An 18,386-nucleotide genomic window follows, 5' to 3' on the forward strand; every position below is an offset into this window, starting at 1 on the left:
CTTCAGCATCTTTGCTTTGTCTAGTACTTTGCAGACGCCTCTTCTTACCTCTTCTCCAACCTCTTCAGGTAGTTTCCTTATGGCTTGCTCTACCCCACTTATGATGTCCCGCTTTGGCAGGGTCCTTGACTTCCAGAAGTGCGACAACAACAAGGTGGTTATTAATCTAACAAACAAGGAACTGGATGGGCCAACACAAGAGGTGCTGTCCAAGGGTCTAAACTCCGCCCCGGTTCCAAGGAGAAGAAAGAACAGACTTCTGCAAAGTACTAGACAAAGCAAAGATGCCGAAGAATAACATTTCGGCAGCAGAACACAAGCCACTATGGGAACTCAGGGAGGACAAGGACACAGTGGTCTTGGCAGTGGACAAAGGAAACCCGACTGCGCTGCTTATATCAGAAGACTATCGACAAAAAATCAACATCCTCCTGCAGGATCCAGCCTTCAAACGACTAGGGAAGGACCACACCACAACAGTGACTCGCAAGACCGTTGAGATGCTCAGCAACTCCGGACTAGAGAAGAATATCATCAGAAAGCTATACCTGAGGGCACTAGCACCACCACGTCCCTATGGCCTCCCGAAGGACCAGAAAGAACGTGTCCCATTACGACCTATTTTGATCACTATGAACTAGCCGACATATGGTATTGTTACGCATTTATCACAGATGCTAAATCCTAGGTGGGTTACGGTCCACACCACGTGAAAAACCTGGCTGAGTTTGTGAAGGTATGACAGGGAATGAGGCTGGAAAATGAAGACCTACTAGTCAGCTTCGATATGACATCCTTATTCACACAAGTACCAATAGAAGACTCCCTGACTTTACTCGAAGAACACTTTGAAGAGGACATCATCAAGCTCTTTTGCCATGTTCTAACCACCACCTATTTCAAATGTGGTGGAAAGTTCTACAAACAGATAGATGGTATAGCTATGGGCTTCCCCCTAGCACCCCAGGCATAGCTGACCTACACATGGAGCACTTCGGAAAGCTGGCACTGGACACTGCTAAACACAAGCCAAAAGCCTTCTACAGGTACGCCACATAGCAGGAACAAACTGCTAGATTTCCATCAACACCTCAATAGTACACATGGAAATATCAGATTTACCATGGAGATAGAAGAGAACAGAAGCTTACCTTTTCCGGATATCCTGATCACAAGGAACATGGACGGCATGCTGGGACACGCAGTGTACAGAAAGAAACCCACACAGACCTATACCTTAATGCCAACAGCTGCCACCACCCTGCGCAATGCAATTCTGTACTCAACACCTTAGTGCACAGAGCCAGGTCCATCTGTGATAATGCAAGTTTGCCAGGAGAATTGCAACACCTCAAGAACACCTTCAAGAAAAATGGATACAGTGTGATACAAATAATGGGAGCTCTGAAGACCGACAACAAGATACGAGAGACTGGATGAAAACGAAGAATGGGCTGTGCGTTCTAGCCATATATGGGTCCTCCAACAGCCAAGATTGCGAGAATTCTCCAGAAACATAAAGTGAAGACCGTTTTCCGTGCAGCGGGAAAAATCAAAGACCTTCTCGGTTCAACCAAGGATCCACAGGATCCACTAGGTCTGACAGCACCTGGTGTGTACTAGATCGGTTGCAAATGTGGGATGCAATGCATAGGACAGACGCAGCATTGCATCTCACAGCGTCGAAATGAAAACATCAGGCATGTACGCTTGGGTCAGACCAACAAATCTGCTGCTGTGGCGGAACATAGTATTGTGGGGAAGCACACCTTCGATTTCGGGGACACAAAGAAAATATGCAGTAAAAACGAATTTTGGGACTCAGTAATCAATGAGCCCATAGAAATATGGTTACACGACAATCTAATCAACCACGACAGTGGCTACCATCTCAGCACAGCCTGGGAGCCTGCAATCAGGGAGTGCCCATAGTGCCTTGTGTCCTGCCGCCGAAATGTTATTCTTCAGCATCTTTGCTTTGTCTAGTACTTTGCAGACACCTCTTCTTACTTCTTCCGCAGCCTCTTCAGGTAGTCTCCTTATGGCTTGCTCTACCCCACTTATGATGTCCCGTTTTGGCAGTGTCCTTGACTTCCGGAAGTGCTGTAGAATGAAAAACTTTTCTTGGAACACTTTTATTTTTTAAATGATGAAAGATGAATGACATTTTGTGTGTGTGGATCCCAATGGCCTCATATCACTAGCAGTCGAGATGACAGGCATCTGATCCGCATGGCTGTAACAGATTGTGCAGCCACGTCTCAATCCCTGAGTCAACAGATGGGGACATTTGCAAGACAACAACCATCTGCGCGAACAGTTTGACGATGTTTGCAGCAGCATGGAGACCATGGCTGCGGTTACCCTTGACACTGCATCACAGACAGGATCGCCTGCGATGGTATACTCAATGACGAACCTGGGTGCACGAATAACAAAACGTCATTTTTTCAGATGAATCCAGATTCTGTTTACAGCATCATTATGGTTGCATCCGTGTTTGGCGACATCATGGTGAACGCACATTGGAAGCGTGTATTCGTCATCACCATACTGGTGTATCACACAGCGTGATGGTATTGGGTGCCATTGGTTACACATCTCAGTCACCTCTTGTTCGCATTGACGGCACTTTGAACAGTGGATGTTACATTTCAGATGTGTTACGACTTTGGTTTTTTTTTTTTTTGGTAGGGGTTAAGGGCTTTTTTTTTTTTTGGTAGGGGTTAAGGGCGCTCAACTGCTGAGGTCATTAGCGCCCAGTCACTGGTGTTAGAGAACATGGAATCTGCTAAAACTCAAGGGGATGGGGGGACACCAGAAGGACCTGACAAAGATGCAGAGTAAATAAGTAAAAAGGTTAAATGTCTTTGGTCAAGCCAGTTAAAGTTATAAAACGCAGAATACGAGCAGCTGCTCGAGCGTCATCAGCTAAAACATCCGGTAAAGTAGATGGCAGGGACAGGACAACACGAAATTGACTAAAACGGGGACACGACAATAAAACATGGCGCACCGTTAATGCCTGACCACAAGGGCACTGCGGCGCTGGGTCACCGGAGAGCAGGTAGCGGTGGCTAAACCGGCAATGCCCAATCCGCAACCTGGTCAGAAGGACCTCCTCGCGCCGAGATGGTCGGGAGGAAGTTGTCCAAGCAGTTGGGAGCGGTTTTACTGCCCGGAGCTTGTTTCCTTGGAGGGAAGACCAAGCATCCCACCACAACGACACAAGCCTCTTACATACATCCCCACGAACGTCAGATGACGGGACACAATGGGAGGCTGGCCGAGGCAGGAGGACTGCAGCCTTGGCTGCAGCATCCGCAGCCCCATTCCCAGGCACTCCTACATGTCCGGGAACCCACAGAAAGCTGACAGAACCGCCATTATCAGCGAAAGAATGGAGGGACTGCTGTATCCGTTGAATCAAGGGATGGACCGGATAAGGAGCCCCAAGGCTCTGAAGAGCACTGAGTCAGTGCAGAGTACATACAATGAATGGCGGTGGCAGCGGGCATACTGAACGGCCTGATGGAGAGCAAAAAGCTCGGCCGTAAAGCTGGAACATTGGTCAAGGAGCCGGTATTTAAAGGTGGCGGCCCCGACGACAAAGGCACAGCCGACACCATCGTCAGTTTTGGAGCCATCGGTGTAAATAAAGGTGTGACCGGCAAGTCGAGCACGAAGTTCGACAAACCGTGGGCAATACACTGCAGCCGGAGTACCCTCCTTCGGGAGTGAGCTGAGGTCGAGATAAATACGAACCGGAGCCTGGAGCCAAGGTGGTGTCGGGCTCTCACCCTCTCTGAAGGTGGTAGGGAGGGCAAAATCCAATTGTCGAAGCAGGCGACGGAAGCGGACTCCGGGGGGCAGCAGGGCAGACACATACAACCCGTACTGACGGTCGAGAGAATCGGCGAAGAAGGACTTGTAAGAGGGGTGGTCGGGCATAGACAACAGCCGGCAGGCATACCGACACAGCAGTACGTAGCGCCGGTAGGTCAATGGTAACTGGGCAGCTTCAGCATAAAGACTCTCGACAGGACTAGTGTAGAAGGCTCCGGTCGCAAGACGTATCCCCCGATGGTGGATGGAGTTGAGCCGGCGTAAGAGGGATGGTCGAGCGGACGAGTAGACGAAGCTCCCATAATCCAGCTTCGATCGGACTATGGACCGATACAAGCGAAGCAGGACAGTGCGATCCGCTCCCCAAGATGAACCACGAAGAACTCTGAGGACATTAAGGGAACGTGTACAACGGGCCGCCAAATAAGAGACATGTGGAGACCAACACAGTTTCCTGTCCAACGTGAGCCCTAGAAACTTAGTTGTGTCCATGAATGGGAGAACAATGGGACCGAGATGTAAGGATGGCGGAAGGAACGCTTTATATCGCCAAAAGTTGATACAAACCGTCTTCTCTTCAGAGAACCGGAAGCCATTTGCCACGCTCCATGAGTAGAGGCTGTCTAGACAACGCTGAAGGCAGCGCTCCACGAGGCATGTTCGCTGGGCACTGCAGTAGATCGCGAAGTCATTGACAAAGAGAGAGCCGGAGACATGAGGTGGAATGCAATCCATAATTGGATTGATCGCGATGGCAAAAAGGGCTACGCTCAAGACGGAGCCCTGAGGCACTCCGTTCTCCTGGAGGAAGACGTCGGACAATACGGAACCCACACGTACCCTAAACTTTCGATCCGTTAAAAAGGAATCAATAAAAAGTGGCAGACGACCGCATAGGCCCCACCTGTGCATAGTGCGGAGGATACCTCCTCTCCAACAGGTATCATAAGCCTTCTCCAAGTCAAAGAACACGGCTACCGTTTGGCGCCTTCGCAAAAAGTTGTTCATGATGAATGTCAACAAGGTCACAAGGTGGTCAACAGCGGAGCGGCGGCGACGAAAGCCGCATTGGACATTAGTAAGAAGTCGTCGAGATTCAAGAATCCAAACTAACCGAGCATTAACCATGCGCTCCATCACCTTACAGACACAGCTTGTAAGAGAAATGGGGCGGTAACTAGAAGGAAGGTGTCTATCCTTCCCGGGTTTGGGTATAGGAATAACAACGGCGTCACGCCAACGCATGGGGACTTGACCGTCGGTCCAGACGCGATTGTAGGTACGAAGAAGGAAGCGTTTGCCCGCCGGAGAAAGGTGTGCCAGCATCTGAACGTGAATGGCATCTGGCCCCGGAGCAGAGGACCGGGACAGTGCAAGCGCACGTTCGAGTTCCCGCATAGTAAAAGGGGCATTATAAGTTTCCAGATTCAGCGAGTGGAAGGAAGGTCGCCAAGCCTCGTCTGCCTCTTTCCTGGGAAGGAAGGCAGGATGGTAATGGGCGGAGCTTGTAACCTCCGCGAAAAAGCGGCCAAAGGCGTTGGAGACAGCCACAGGATCAACAAGGACCTCATTACCTGAGGTCAGGCCAGGTACCGAGGAGTGGGCCTTAATGCCCGACAGCCGGCGCAGCCTACCCCAAACGACGGAAGAGGGAGTAAAACTGTTAAAGGAGCTCGTGAAAGAGGCCCAACAAGCTTTTTTGCTGTCTTTGATGACTCTACGGCATTGCGCTCGGAGTCGTTTGTATTCAATACAATTCGCCAACGTAGGATGGCGGCGAAAGGTGCGTAAAGCACGTCGTCGAGCACGGATAGCGTCCCTACAAGCCTCATTCCACCAGGGGACGGAAACGCGACGTGAAGAAGAAGTAGTACGAGGAATGGAACGTTCGGCAGCATTGATAATAACAGCCGTGAGGTATTCGACCTGACTGTCACAACTGGGAAAATCATGGTCCGGAAAGGTCGCCAGGGAGGAGTAAAGTCCCCAGTCAGCTTTCAGTATGTTCCAGCTCGAAGGACGTGGGGATGGGGTGTGGTGCAGGAGATGAACGACACAGGGGAAGTGGTCGCTCGAATAGGTGTCAGAAAGGACATACCACTCGAACCGATGGGCAAGAGTGGTAGAACAGATCGAGAGGTTCAAGTGGGAGTAGGTATGAGTAGAGTCCGAGAGGAAAGTCGGGGCGCCGGTATTGAGGCAGACAAGATTGAGATGGTTGAAGACATCCGCCAAGAGTGAGCCTCTTTGACAGGATGCAGGGGAGCCCCAAAGGGGATGATGGGCATTGAAGTCGCCAAACAATAAGAACGGCGGGGGAAGCTGAACGATCAGGTGCATCATGTCAGCCCGACTAACAGCAGATGACGGTGGAGTGTAGATGGTACAAACTGAAAAAGTAAAAGCAGAAAGAGTAATGCGGATAGCTATTGCTTGGAGTGGGGTGGTCAATGGGATGGGATGGTAATAGACATCGTCCCGAACGAGCAACATGACCCCATCATGAGCTGGGATACCGTCCACAGGGGTGAGGTCATACCGCTCCGATGTATAGTGGGTAAAGGCAATACGGTCAGTCGGGCGCAACTTGGTTTCCTGGAGACCAAGGACGAGCGGACAGTGCAGGCGGAGGAGCAGTTGTAATTCCTCCCGATTAGATCGAATACCTCTTATGTTCCAATGAAACAACGCCATTGCCAGTCAAAAAGTTGGGGGAACGAGACGGGGGAAGAGCTGGTCACCTCGATGGCCGCGGAGGGCCAGTTTGCGAGGGAACAACGCTACAACCGACAGGAGGCGGATCCGGTTCCATCGACTCGTCGACAGCAGCGGCCGCTGTCCCTGATTGTGTAGGAGGGACCGCATCATTTGCCGACGAAAGGCCGGCGGAGTGCCTGGCAGCAGAGCGTCCCGGCGAAACTGAGGACGGCCGGGAGCAGCGACTCACGGATGAAGCGTCAGACGAAACGCACCGGGGTGGAGAGGGGGATAGAGACTTCTTCTTGGAGGCCTTCTTGGAAGGCCGAGGAGGCACAGGGATGGTGGGCTGGACACGAAGAAGGTCCTCACGCGCGGGGTCCGTTTTGGAACGCCGGACCTCGGAAGCTGGGGTCCGGAACGTTTCCCCGATGGACGCCTGAGAAGAGGATCGCTTCTCAGGTGGCGTGGGGGGAGGAGGAGGAGGAAGGGTGGCCCCTGGGGCAGAGGGGGTGGGGGCCACGGGGGAGGAGGATTTGGAAGGGAGGGATTTGGGAGGAGGAGGCAGAGCCCCCTGATGGGCAGAGGAGGCGGGGGGGGGGGGGGGGGGGGGGGGGGGACAGGATAGGGGTGAGGATACCGCGGAAGGAGTGGACACAACTGAGGCAAACGAAGTGGTCAGTGACACGGGATGAAGGCGGTCATACTTCTTCCTGGCCTCAGAATAAGAGAGCCGATCCAAAGTTTTGATTTCTTGTATCTTCTTCTCCTTTTGATAGGCGGGGCAGTCTGAGGATCTAGGCGAGTGGACGCCAGGACAATTAATGCACCGAGGTGGTGGGGTGCATGTATGTTCCTCACGAAGAGGACGTCCACAATCGCCACAAAGGGGCTCAGCCTCAGACCGGGACGACATGTGCCCAAAGCGCAAACACCTAAAACAGCGCATAGGAGGCGGGACGTAAGGTCGCACGTCGCACCGGTAGCACATCACCTTTACCTTCTCTGGGAGAACGTCCCCCTCGAAGGCGAGGATAAAGGCCCCGGTGTCGATGCGACGGTCTTTGGGGCCGCGCTGGACTCGCCGGACGAAATCACGCCGCGGCGCTCCAGGTTGGCCCTGAGCTCCTCATCAGATTGTAGCAGGAGGTCACGATGAAAGATAACCCCCTGCGTCCTATTTAGTGCCAGATGTGGGACAATGGATACTGGGATGTCCCCTAGGCGGTCGCACGCCTGGAGTGCCGCCGACTGTATGGCAGAGGTGGTCTTGATAAGAACGGACCCTGATCGCATCTTGCTGAGAGCCTCGATTTCCCCGAAGACGTCCTCAATGTGCTGAACAAAGAACATGGGCTTGGAGGTGGCGAACGTCCCCCCATCGGTTCGAGAACAGACCAAATAGCGGGGGAAGTACTTCGCCCCAAGCCGGTGGGCCTGTCCCTCCTCCCATGGAGTGGCCAAGGGGGAAAGGGCAGGAGAACCAGAACTAGAAACGGTACCTTTTCTTTTGAAAGACTCGGTCGCAGAGCGACCTGATACGTGTTGACGTTTCATCTGCGAAACGTCCGCCCCGATACCACCCACTCCGACCAGGGGCTCTCCCCACGGGCGCCACCCAGCCGCAGCAAGGGCCACCTGGCAGGATGACCATTGCCGGGAGTCCTGATGCCCCAAGGAGACGGGCATCTACTCCTTGGCCAACGTGGGGAGGGTGCAGCTCAGGTATCGGCAAGTGATCCCTGTGTTGTCAGGGGGCTACAACCTAGAGGGTACATGGTGACCCCACCACAACGGGCTGGCTAGCGTGCTGGATTTCTGGTGCCATGGAAAGTCCATCATGATCGCTGGTGCAGATGGAGATGCACTATGGGCGTAACTTGGACAACCCATCAGGCGTTTAGGCCCAATTTGAGGAATAGTGGGTACGGTTACAACGCCGGTGCAATGCTGAGTGCCAAGGTCTTAGTGCACTTAGGACCAGTGGTACACCATGTAAGGTGTCCTTCCCCAAGAGGCTCGTACTTCTGTAGAATTTTGAAAAATGTAGGTCAAACCCCAAGGGGGACCATCACATAGAAGGCCGAAACGGTTGAAACTCCTTTTAGTCGCCTCTTACGACAGGCAGGAATACCTCAGGCCTATTCTTACCCCGGACCCGCAGGGGGGTTACGACCCTTGGCTCTACCCTTCATTCGATCCCTGCAAAACCCTACATTTCAGCAGGATAATGCACGACCGCATGTTGCAGGTCCTGTACGGGCCTTTCTGGATACAGAAAATGTTCGACTGCTGCCCTGGCCAGCACATTCTCCAGATCTCTCACCAACTGAAAACGTCTGGTCAATGGTGGCCGAGCAACTGGCTCATCACAATACGCCAGTCACTACTCTTGATGAACTGTGGTATCGTGTTAAAGCTGTATGAGCAGCTGTACCTGTACACGCCATCCAAGCTCTGTTTGACTCAATGCCCATGCGTATCAAGGCCGTTATTATGGCCAGATGTGTATGTTCTGGGTACTAATTTCTCAGGATCTATGCACCCAAATTGCGTGAAAATGTAATCACATGTCAGTTCTAGTATAATATATTTGTCCAATGAATACCCGTTTATCATCTGCATTTCTTCTTGGTGTAGCAATTTTAATGGCCAGTAGTGTATTTACTGCTGTGTCAGGCTCTCAATTAATTCATTTAACTGTTTTGAAGCGAGTTACGAAACAATTTCTGGACTACTGCAGGTACTATCTACAACTTGGAGAAGACATTTTCTTGAGATATTTAGCATTTTTTGTATATATCATCAGCGAATTATGGGACGAAGCACAACATCGTGTGTGTGTGTGTGTGTGTGTGGACTATGTGAGAAACCTGTAACCTCCACCACATTAATGCTACTAATTGAGAAAAAATAATTATTGGTTAAGTTATACAATCAATATTAGAGTCTTACAAAATTGTAATAACAGTAATGTTTTGAAAATAATTTAGTTTTGTGACTGAAACAGAACTGAATCGTTTAGTAATCACCCCCAGGTAGAGAACAAATGAACCAAGCAAGTAAAACAACAACTGAATATATGACTAAAAGTCACGGCACTTCTATATATGCACAGACATTCTAAAAACTGTGGGTAAGTTCAAATATATAAAAAACCAAGGCTTGCTCAGTAGGCAATCTAGAGATGCATGATGGGACATCTACATCTACACGATTAGCCATAATTCACTCCTATGTATTTTGCAGAAGGTTGATACAACCAATAGGAGAGACAGGAAAACAAACAAGTGGACAGGGAACCTAATGAAGTGGAGGAAGTTATTAGCATAATGAAAATTAAATGGAGAATGAAAGTAATCTGCCGGAAAATGATGAAACTACAGATACCAGTCCTCTGCTTTCTGCAAACACAGAATCCAACTGCTGACATACACCACTCACTGAAATCCAGTTATTCATGAAATATGTGTCATACCAAAAGTTAGTTATTCTCATAACATCACAATTAATAGTTTTGTCAAGTCTGAACCAAACTGTAACCTTTCAACTTAACCAGGACCTTAGCTACATTACATATCAGCATATCACCACAATTAAGGTTTTGTGTTCAATTTCAATAGTTTCATTCAAGCTATCACCTTTTACCCCGTCAACACTTCAGGCTGTCTAAGTCTGTCACTACAAGCCATAGTCCAAAAAATGATAAAGAAGCCAAATAAATATTGCCGGTTTTCTGATCTCTTCTGTTTGAGCACCGAAATAAAAATTCTGGTTAATTTTCTGTTCTTTTTGTCAATCCAAGATTAGTAGCAAGCTCTCAATCAACATCTACTGGAGTACTTCCAAGGTAAGGCTGTTTGTTCATCATAATCTAAATTCTCACATAGTAAGTGGATCAGCTAGACACTTCTGATACAACATGAAATTACTAGAAATTATCATTCTCTTTTCAAAGCAGTCGTTTGCGCCAACTTTAGCGTTCACAACCGGGTATAGGCTTCGACTCACGATCTAACAATGTTGTGGGTGGTGTATTTGAAAGTTGGCCTATGTGAAGATGTCACTGTGAAGGATTGTGTTAATGAATGTGGCACTCTTTTGTGGTAAATTTTAAAGTTCTGGTAAATTGTATGAGTGCCGACATCTGTAAATTGGAATTCAAGGGTGCTGCATTTCTAATACTGATTGTGAAAATGAAGCTCTGCATTAATTTTAATAATAGACTGTTGTATGAAGGAATGTGGGGCATGTCATCCACCATTTGTTTTCTACAGAAGTTAGTTGTTCTTGCTGATTATGTGAAAGTGTGGCAAGAATATGAGATTGGTCCAAGTTGCTTCTTCTCTTATAGGAAAGACAACTTTTGGACATCAATCATACAGGGTAATTGATTAGAAAAATCAAGGCTTACATTATTTTTTGTTATCGGTCTTCTGTATAGCTTTTTGCTTATGAGAAAGGTGCCACTAGGCATACTGTTACTGACTGTGTGACCTGAAGTGGAATGATCAAGAAAACATATTGTGAAAAAGTAGGCGCCAAACTAGGATTCATTGGAGGAGTTTTACGGAAATGTAATTCATTCACAAAAGAAATGGCTTACCAAACACTTGATTGACCAATTTTTGAGTAATGCTCACCATTCTGGGACCCTAACCAGACACTATAATATAAGAGACATGTAAGAGAAAACAAACTGACATGTTCCATCACGAGACCATTTACTCAGCACCAGAGCACTTTTTTCAGAAAGAAAGATGTGTTGTGCAAAACTGGGTTTTAATCTTCTTGGGATTTTCCTATATTGTCAATTAAGTAGTTCGATTTAAATTCATATGACTAATTTATTTAAAACACTAATCCACTCTTACAGCTACAGCTACTTTATTGGTGCCTCATATCTTGTGCTGCCAGCACTGCAACCACTGAGGGAATCTTCTCCATCTACAGGCTTGTTGGGTCAAAATTAAGAAATCATTTCGAAAGCAAAAGCCTGAGAAATTAGTGAGGATCTATAAATTTTTGCATTCAAACTAAATTGTACATTACAGTCATTACAATTCTACATATAGATTGTCCCCCCCCCCCCCTCCCGCCCTCTCCCCCGGAAGTCTAACTGTTATTGTTTTTTATATTCTAAAAACTTTAAAACACAATATTAATAAAATAAATTATTGTGACAGTAGATCGTTGCCTAGCCCGCTGGGTTAGCCGTGTAGTCTAATGCACAACTTTCCTGGCAGGAAGGCGTGGCGGTCCCCAGCACGAATCAGCCAGGCGGATTAGTGTCGAGATCCAGAGTGCCAGCCACGTACACCGTCATTACTCTTCCACGCAAACATTGGGGTTACACTCATCTGGTGTGAGACATTCCCCGGGAGGTCCACTGGGGGCCAAACCGCACAATAACCCTGGGTCCGGTGTAGGATGGTAGTGGGGTGAGTGGACTTCTGCAGCCTGTTGTAGGGTTGTGAACCACTGAGGACTACGGCAGGGACAAAGCCTCTCCTTCATTTATAGGTCCCCAGTTCCATATAATACAAATAGTTGCCTTCAATAAATATGATGACTCTTTTTAATTTATATATGGCAAACTATGTAACATTTTGTATGTTAAATAAATTGTCACAATTAAATATAGTTGGGCTTTATTTATTTATTTATTAATTTTTTTAATGCCCACAGGATTTCTATTTGGATCAAGTTAAATTAAAACAACCCTGCTGTAGGAGACGTTACGACAGAGGCATTGCACATTACACAGATTTGTACATTGCAATTCCAGAGTTTGTTCCGATGTTATTTCCTCCCACATACATCTTCTAAAATGGTCACGAGAAAATCTGAGAAATGAAAGGTAATACAGAGGTTTACAGACAATCATTCTTCCAATGCACCATTTGCAAGTGGAATAGGGAAAAGGAAACATGTAGTGGTACCAGAAGTACCCTCTCCACACATGGTAAGGTGACTTGCGGAATACGGGTGTAAACTTACAAGTACAGAGAGTGTATACAGTCCGGTCATGAAAAGTTGATGATTTTTACTGGTGCTGCCAGTAGTGGTGAAAATGCTACTACCTGGAAGACATTCATTTGTCTCCAATAGCTACCTTCTTTTCTTTTTTTTTTGCGTGTCTGTTTTTGTGTAAGCACAACACACAGGTAATGGTGCCAACACTGTGGAAATGATTCAGCGTTGCCTCTCCCTCATCGCTCGTCTCTGCTTGGCAAGTCACGGAAATACAGAAGCGTCCGATCCCGCCTGTCTGCTTTGACCCATGACGTCACAAATATGGCGGAAATGACCATAAACCACGATTCCAATAGGGCGCATATAAAGTCGTTACGTACACATTATGAAGATCAAAATACATCGAAAAACAAACACACACACGTTCCACAAAAAGCCTAATGACACTAACGGGACAAGTGCGGGAAATAGGTTTTTTTTTTGGGTGGGGACAAACTAAATACAAACAAATTTAGAAACCCACCCCCATACAAAACGACGAAAAGAACCGACATCACAAAACTCCCCACCACTAAACACAATATCATCTGGAATCGGACACTTCCCTTGACCTATATAGCTCAACAGCAGGTCCTGATCCCATAAATTAGGACCTAACACTTCCCTTGATCTATATAGCTTAAAAACATCTCCCGATATCAATACCAACATTCACAGCCACACATTGGGATCGAACACTTCCCTTGACTTGTTATCCTTACGACATCTCCACATACAGCCGTCCCGGGTCCGAGACGCTGGAGCTTTAAGTAAGCCTCATTTCTTCACGACATACTGAACACTTCACGACTTCATCCAAAAATCCGAATAGTTGAAGAAATTTTACTAGAGACAACGCACTGTCCTCCATCACGGCCGACAACCGAAAACTGTTGACCCTGTCAGTCATATCAGTACCTACAAAATACATAAAAAAAGCAATTTACCAAAATTCACACACGACGCTACACTCGCAAACTAAACCAAAAACATCACCTAACACACCACCAGAGAGCACCACCGATCGCATCAAAACGACTCCTATAAACACGCCGCTCTCACAAACTAAATTCCGCGCCATCGTGACGTCACACACCACAGCAGCCTTACGTCACGGGTCAAAGCCGACAGGTGGGATCGGACGCTTCGGTCGACCCCAAGTCACACCTGCTACCATTCCAAGACACCCGCCACGTGAACTGTCAACTTATTGTGGCTGAAGAGTAGGGAAAGCCTGGGTGATTGTGGAAACAGATTATTCTGCACTTGGGAAGGTGAAGCATGACATTGGGACCCGTTGTTCTGTGGGGAGCAGTGGGGAGAAAGTTGTTCCGATGTTGTTTTAAGGCTTCAACTAACAGAGTCCTTGTGCTAAAAGAAGAATATATAAGGGTATGTTATAGTTTCTGATCATTTGTGTCATATAGGTATTTGGGGAAAACGTGTTTTGATCATTTGGTAGTTAATCATAATGTTTGAAAACTGTAAGATGGGAGCAAGAACCAATACTGCTGAGGTCTACCCTGAGAATATTTCGTGGAGGGAGAAAAGGCACGCTTCTGCCTTAAAGTATGTCAGAAAAGTTTCCCTGAGAATTATTGTCCTTTTCACCATTTCATTAAGCTAATGGGAAACGAGTATATGCCAGAGGTTTTCAGTAAAATTATTGAATAGTGGTTATTTAGACTCAGATTCCTTTATTTTTCATTTGAGATTTTGGCATTAGGGCAGTTATCATTTTTTTTTTTTATAGAAAAATAGATGCTGGATTGAAAGATGGGAGAGAGGGAGGGGGGGGGGGCCTTATGGGTTCAAGGGGTTGGGGACACAGTTAGCAATGGTTAGTAGGGAAAGTGTAGGTAGGGTAAGTATCTTATTTTGTTGTATTTATTTTTTATTTTTGTGTTGCTTGATACAGATACTGAGAGATTTGTCAAGGTTTTTTTTCCCGAGCCTGAATATATTTTGGATTTTTGTACAAGGGTTTGTTTTATTCAGTTTTTCGAATGTATGTTGTGAATGTGGGTATTGTGGAGTTTTAGTGTAGGTACCGGTACCAGTGCTATGTCAAAACTGGTAAAACATTTCATAGATTGTTAATACTGTAGTTTTTTGACTGATGGATATTTTAGAGTTCTGTTTCCTTATATAAGTTGAATGAAGGCAGTGAGATTTATTTTTGTAGAATTTTTTTAAAGGTTTGTGTTAATGAATTTCATGTGTTTTCTGTATCTGGCTGATGGGTTAGTCCTTGGGCATAAGCCCCAAGCTTGAGTGACTGCTCTGTTTAATCATATTTACTTTTTAGTTATTCAAATAGTTTCATTTATAGAAAGTTACTGTTGTAGTCCTGTATTTATTGTAATTGTGTGGAAAAGAGTGATATTGTCTTACTGAATGTAAAGGACCTGGTTATGTCCACAATTTTGTTGATGTCATGACTCAAAGCTGATTGCCAATACAGCACAGTTCAGCATTTTTTATCATTTTAGTTATATTTCCTCTATCAGCTCTCAATGTGTGATATGAGTTGCCATTTTTTGGATCCTTTTTAGAAATTATGTCAAACATTAAAAACATTTATTGAAAGTTAGAACTACATGTTATTTCACAATGACAAAGGAGCTATTGTGTGGCACTTCAATGAAATAACCCCACCGTGCACAGCTCAATTGGTTTTTGACTGTTTCCTTAAACAGCATTTTGAGGTCATAATAAAATCAATATAGGTGAATTGTTTCATCGTACAGATGAAGGTGTAATTAATGGTAATCAATTAAAGGATTAAAAAATAACCGTATATTTTGCTTTGACAAAATCTTACTTCAGACTTGTGTTGTATGAACTGATGCAATATTCTGATCAACATAACATATAGGTATCAATATAATGGAAGGAAACATTCCACGTGGGAAAAATTATATATAAAAACAAAGATGAGGTGACTTACCGAACAAAAGCGCTGGCAGGTCGATAGACACACAAACAAACACAAACACACACACAAAATTCAAGCTTTCGCAACAAACTGTTGCCTCATCAGGAAAGAGGGAAGGAGAGGGGAAGACGAAAGGAAGTGGGTTTTAAGGGAGAGGGTAAGGAGTCATTCCAATCCCGGGAGCGGAAAGACTTACCTTAGGGGGAAAAAAGGACAGGTATACACTCGCACACACGCACATATCCATCCACACATACAGACACAAGCAGACATATTTAAAGACAAAGAGTTTGGGCAGTGACATCTCTGCCCAAACTCTTTGTCTTTAAATATGTCTGCTTGTGTCTGTATGTGTGGATGGATATGTGCGTGTGTGCGAGTGTATACCTGTCCTTTTTTCCCCCTAAGGTAAGTCTTTCCGCTCCCGGGATTGGAATGACTCCTTACCCTCTCCCTTAAAACCCACTTCCTTTCGTCTTCCCCTCTCCTTCCCTCTTTCCTGATGAGGCAACAGTTTGTTGCGAAAGCTTGAATTTTGTGTGTGTGTTTGTGTGTCTATCGACCTGCCAGCGCTTTTGTTCGGTAAGTCACCTCATCTTTGTTTTTATATATAACATATAGGTATGTTATTTTCCGTATTTTGGTAGTTTTGTCTTGTATGTTTTCAGTCTCCGTAACCCTCAATCGATTTATTATAAACATGATGTACATATAAACAGAACTGGGAATCTTAGACGGTCAACAAATTCTATTTTGGTGTACTAAGGCGTGCATCAAATTGGGATTCACAGTGATTTAAAACTGTATAAATGATCATTTTATTCAAAACATTCAAAACTACATTATGCCCGAGGTGGCTAATTATTAGAAGACACAGGTGTTCGGAGGGTTTGACAGCTACAGCTGTGAATCATATTGTACAACATTGTACTTTCATTTCTGAATGACAATACAGTGGCAACACTGTTGGCAAACACACTGACATACATGCCATCTACATGTTTCTGCTTGTGCCACACACTAAAACTGAACAAACAGCAAGTAAATTTTTAGTCATTCAGACCTTTACATCATTCGGATATCATATGAAGCTATTGCTCTACAATGCTGGATGACGTGACATCTACACCTATACCATTTTTTAGTTGTGGATTTGGGTACCTACTGGTAGGAGTTCACTAACAGCTAGATCTCAACAAGTTTTACATCACATGCCACATGATTACATGTTACACGTCAGTGGCAATGTACGGTACTGGGACACTCACTAATCCTTACATTGGATTCCAAAATGCTGAGATACGTTAACACAGGTGGAGTAGATGAATGTATATCAGTGAAAAGCAGCATGCATAAAAATACCTTCGAGGAGAGTTTAGTGCAAAAAGGGGATGCCAAATAAGATTTCAATCAACACATACCATGTGCGTGTTTATTCTTAACAAATCAAGCATCAAATGCATAATATTCTGAAGCATTGCACCTGTCATTCATTATCAAAATCTTAATTTGTTTCAGAGACACAATTCTGATACAAAATTTTGACAAACTTCCTAAATTGAAAACTCTGCCACCACAACCCTGCTGATGTTGGCATCGATATCAGATTATATTAAGAGGCAGTTAATAGATAGCAGGCATAACACAAAAACACTTGTGCTAGCAATAAGAAATCATTATCTCCATGCAATAAATCATCAGCTGCGTTGCTGACACCATCACACTAAGTTGTAACACCATACTATAAACTCAAATGTATAAAGAAAGATCCACAAAGGAAAAAGTAAAAACCACAAAACACTTCTAATGAGATTCCATACAACAGCCTTGAACTAGATACTGCAAGGAAGAAAAGGAAGGGAAAATCCACAAACTTTTAACCATTTCTTTGCATAAATTATCAAAAATGACAAACTCAGCCCTTGCACAGCTCTCGCAATAAATTAAAAATATTTTGATAATTACTGCCTACGGGCATGAATTTTAATGTAGGCACATGACCGACAGAAAAGATTACATAAAAAGTAACAATAGATGAAATGATGTGGTTGCTGCAAACAGAGTTTTAACTGCACGAATAAAATGTCTTAAGCTAATCAATAGTTGCTCTAGGTGTAAACTAAAAGATTCAATTATAGCACAAATAAAACAAGGTTGCACATCATTTCTTTGACATATGCCTGTAATGACTAATCCCTTATGTTCCATACCGCGTAATCTGGGGAGGCCGTGAAGCGTTATTTCATTTTGATACTTTACATCCTGCCTCAGAAGTTGTTATAAACCTAACCTAACCAAAACTACTTTCGCTGCAAATTGAATGACACTATCAAATGATAAATGGCTTCTTTAAACAAGCGATACAGTAATCTAAACTCTAGTGAATTACTCTTTTCTTGTACAACTTACCATTTGCATGTTATGTGTGTCACAACAACTATTAAAAACAAAGGGTGACCTCAAACATCGTCTTTGCACAGAATGTTGATGTTTACCATAACGCACACAAATCATAAAATCGTAGGTCTGTATACTTACGTTGTCCAACAGGAAACATATTTGTTTCAGATCACCAAAATAAATACTAAGTGGGTAATAAATAATATAACTATGTCCCCCCGCGCTCGATGACCTCTCACTTGCGAATTATCAACATGGCGAGTGATGACGTCACTAGTATTATCCATCAGGGGTGTTCCATTGGCTAATCACAAGAAATACCAACATAGCAACCTGCAAGTTGGTATGTTGAGACGTCTACTTGCAGAAAAAGACAAATGAAAATTTACCACTAGTCAACACCTTAACACACAGTTTGGCTACAGATTACAATTTTGTACTGTACATTAATTATGTAATGCGAATGTAAAAAAAACCTCCAGCAAAAAAT

General features: G+C 45.2%; 1 protein-coding gene across 1 annotated transcript in view; it reads right to left on the reverse strand.

Moving 5' to 3' along the window:
• LOC124613151 (protein argonaute-2) overlaps positions 1-18,386 on the reverse strand; it is a 222,587-nt gene that overhangs the window by 200,933 nt on the left and 3,268 nt on the right. The gene's annotated exons all lie outside the window — the stretch shown is intronic.

This window comes from Schistocerca americana, chromosome 1 (genome assembly GCF_021461395.2).
Source record: "Schistocerca americana isolate TAMUIC-IGC-003095 chromosome 1, iqSchAmer2.1, whole genome shotgun sequence".
Lineage (NCBI taxonomy): Eukaryota > Metazoa > Arthropoda > Insecta > Orthoptera > Acrididae > Schistocerca > Schistocerca americana.